This window comes from Fukomys damarensis, unplaced genomic scaffold (genome assembly GCF_012274545.1).
Source record: "Fukomys damarensis isolate Sample0158 unplaced genomic scaffold, DMR_v1.0_HiC HiC_scaffold_11, whole genome shotgun sequence".
In the NCBI taxonomy this organism is placed as follows: Eukaryota; Metazoa; Chordata; class Mammalia; order Rodentia; family Bathyergidae; genus Fukomys; species Fukomys damarensis.
This window is the reverse complement of record NW_022900923.1, coordinates 20542717-20546809: the sequence shown is the minus strand read 5'-3', so window position 1 is coordinate 20546809 and position 4093 is coordinate 20542717.

Below are 4093 nucleotides of genomic sequence, written 5' to 3'. Positions count from 1 at the left end.
AAAAAAAAAAAAAAAAAAAAAAAAAAAAAAAACAACCCAAAACCCACTATGTATTTGGGTGTCTTTGTTAAAACAACTAAGAGATTGTACTGCTGCCATTCATGGTTATAACAGGAATTAAATAAGATAATGTGAAAAGAAACACAGGACCTAGTAAACTTTTAAATGACAGTTTGATTAAAATACTGCATATTATTAACATAATTGATATATGCAATTTGTTCAAATATATTTAAATATATGTTATATTTTAAATGTAGATGTCCCTCCAAAGTCTTACATGCTCACAGGTGGGACTTTTCAAATTTGGATGAATTTAGGGTGTGTGAATGTGGATTAAGGGAATGATCCTGGGATTTAGGGTGTGGATAATGGAAGCCCCACCCTGGGTGTGGATGGGACCAATCAGTAGGCTTGTAGCCTGGATGGAATATAAAGGGACAGAAAGAAGGCCAGCTTGCTGCTTCCTGCTGCTGCTTGCTGCTTGCTGTCTTCTGCCTGCCTGCTCTGCCATGGACCATTTCTCCTCTGCGATGCCCCTCTGCCACTCTACTTTGCCTTGGAGTCAACTGACTATGGACGGAAACCTTTACAAACTGAACTGAAATAAATCTTTCCTTCTTTAAGTTGTGGGTGTTGTGTATTTTGTCTCAGCAATGAGACAGGTAACTAAGACAATATATAATGTATGAAGATAGAAAATATAATATATAAGATACAGTTAATGGACCAGTGATCATTATCATTTTTGTAGGTGTGTACCAGCCATACTCAGTGCAGAACAGCAAGTTCTGCTGCACTGTCCATCTTCTTCCATGGGACAGTCTTCTTTTTCTGCCTCTGTTTCCCTCAAGTTCTAGTTGCCTCTGTTGCTTTTTTCTTTAGTCGTGGCCCCATTCAACTTCAACTGGTTAGTGCATAAATAATCATGAGGATAGTGATAAATTAATGGAGTTTCAGTTAGAGTACTCAGGCGTTTAGTGGGACTTGTTAAGTGTGGGTGTGATGTGTCATTGTTTTCCAAAGTAAAGATCAGGAATATTGGGCATTTTGTCCCCTTAGCACCATGTATTTGGGGCTTTTAAAATATAGTTCAATGTCTGTCAGACTCTTGTCACTTGCATGCCACTTGGGTTAAAGAGAACAGGGTAGAGTATGGGTAGTTCAAAGAAAATTCATCACCATTTCTGGAAATAAAGCCTTACTTTTCATAACCTATAGACAAATGATCATTAATATTCTCCATCCATCAGAGGAACTGTATATTCTCATTACATGTTCAGGGTTTGTAGAGAGGTGTCAGGAGACTGGCAAATAGAGTGGCTCTAGTGCCTCAAAGAAGATCTTCCTTCGTTCTTCCAGTAAGCACTATTGAGTATCCTCCCAATCCAGGAGTTTTTGTGACAGTGAACAAATGGGATGCATTTTCTACCTACAGAGAGCTCCCTCTCTGGTCACGGCAAGAAAGCAATAGATAGAATGCTCAGAAGGGTGGACTTGAGTCAGTCTAACTGGATTCCAATCTGGGCTGTGACATCTAGCGGCTGCATCATCTTGAGCAATTTTCTTACCTGCATTGTGCCTCAGTTGCTTCTACTGACATCCAGAGACATTTAGTGGTAGTATACTTCACAAGGTGGTTGTAAGCATTCAATAAATTAATACATGTAAAGTGTTTCTATCTCCTGGCGCATAGTAAATACTGATTATATCATCATGTCTTGGCCATCATCATCCATTGAGCAGTAAGTTCCATGAAGGCAGAGTGTCTTGTCTTTGCACATTGCTGTGTTTCTAGCAGCAAGATGTAACTGGGAACTAACAATAGATATTTGTTGCATTAATGCATCACTGAATCCAATAGCATTCAAGACTTCAGTTCATTCTAGACTCTCCGTGCCTGTCAGTCCATTGATTGATTACTTAGAATGTTCCAAATTCACTATCAAGTGATTTCATACTTCCTCACAAACTTCATGAGCTGGTGGTGTCAACATCACATTTGACAGATGTGAAAACTGAGGTCTGGAAAGGTAAAGTAATCCAACCGAGGTCACACAGATGTTAACTATCCGGTTTAGGACTTGAACACAGCACTTGCTCAGGTGCTTGTGGTTTTGAACCACCATCGTCTCCTGCCTCCTGAAGTCCCCATAGATGGCCACATCGATGGTGCTACCAGTACACTGAGTCATGCCAGCCCGTGTTCCCTTACACAGGTGAAATCTGCAGCAGGCAAAGGGAGCTAAGCACCATGCTAAGGTGAAAACACTTGGTGCCCTGGCTGCCGTGTGTGCTTCACATGGTTTATCAGCTGAGAAGTGGAGAGCAGACTTTGGCTCTGAGTGCTGAACGGCTCATTGACTCGGTGGCTCCCGTCTTTCTTCATGTTCAGGAAACAGAAGATGCAGTTGAACTTTGAGTTAATGGGTCTGCTCCATTCATTATTTACCCAGGGTAGTGCTTTATCACAGAAGCTCCTAAGTGTTTGACAAAGAAGGTATCTCATTAGCGTCTGGGATGTTATGGGGTGGGCAGATAGTTACTGTTTGTTTCTCTTCTTGGACAGAAACACAAATGTCTCAGGCAATGTGGCAGAAGCTTAAATTCTGCATACTCTAGGAAGCAAATCAGACATCTCTCTCCCTGCGCCTTCCTTTACTCTTTGCTAAATGTAAATAAAACCTTTAAGTTTCTACTGGTGTGTAGAGGCCTGGGGTTGATATCTATATACAGAACAACCCTAAAAGGTCAAAGGGGAGCAATAGATCCTAGTTGAGATCCATCCTTGACCCAGCAGCATCCCTTAGCCTATGTCAGCAACATATGTCAGTGGTTGTTGTTTGTCTAGTCGTGTCTATACATAACAATCTGTCACACAGTGTCAGAAAACTAGTTAAATCTAGGTTGTCCTTCTCTGAAAGCCATTGTCTAAAAGAACCATGACTCAGTTAGTTAATAATATCCCTTATATTGGATGGAAAATAATAATAATCAAAATTGTAATGACTACCATGAAAGCAATTGGTAATATTTACTGAATGCCTCTATGTGCCTTCATTAAACTAAGTGCCTTGTCTAGTTTAGTCATCAGGATGATCTTATAAGATTTTCATGCAAAAAAATTAAGCACCTGCAATGTATTCTTCGTTGTTTCAGGCACTTGTGATAGATTAGTGAAAAACACAGTGAACATAATAATGAATTCATTAGAAGGTGACAAGAGCTATGGAAAAAGAAAAAAAAAGTAGAGTGAGTGAAAAAGGTACTTGGAATAAGCAAAGGGTAAATCAGGTAGATAAAGAAGAGGTGATATTAGATCAAAGACTTGAGGGAGATCAAGGAATGAGAGGAGCAGAGAACAGGAGCCAAAGGCACAGCCATCACCGAGGACTAAGCCAGGAGCAAGCTGGGTACTTTTGAGGAACAGCGGGAGTGAGAGGCATTGTGGAGTGAATTGGGGGAGTAGAGTAAGGGATGAGGTCAGCGAGGTAATGGAGGGGGTGGATCATGCAGGAGAGGAGTACAATGGGAATGCACGAGAGGGGTTTGAGCTAACTCAGCTGCTGTGGTAGAAGAATATATCATGATTCCTGTTGTATAGCTCAGAAAGCTGGTATTTAGATTGGCTGGTAGGCTGTAGAAGGTGACAGAGCTTGCAAGTGGCAGATCGGAACACTGTCTGCCTAATTTCAATACTTTGCCCATAATGACTACACTGTGTTATCTACAAAATATGCTCAAACCTACCCTTCCTGCAAACAGATAATACTCATCTCATCTTCATACATCTGCCCTCTGCTACACCCGCTTCTCCTCTCCCTACTCAATCATGCTGGGATGTGATTTTTGTTCTGTCTTGTAAAATGTTTCACTCTCTTATCTTTAGTGTGCCCCTTTGCCTCATTGCTTATTTGCAGATTCAGCTTAAACCGAGAGAGAATTCCTTGAGATTCCATCCTTGTCTTTTCTGCCTTGCATAGGGGCAGTGAGCACCTAGGGATATGTTTCGGTTCTGTGCTTACTTTGGGACTGGAGGAATGACACTGGGCATTGGACATCCTAAACGTCCTCTTCAGTGGCTTGGGGTGCT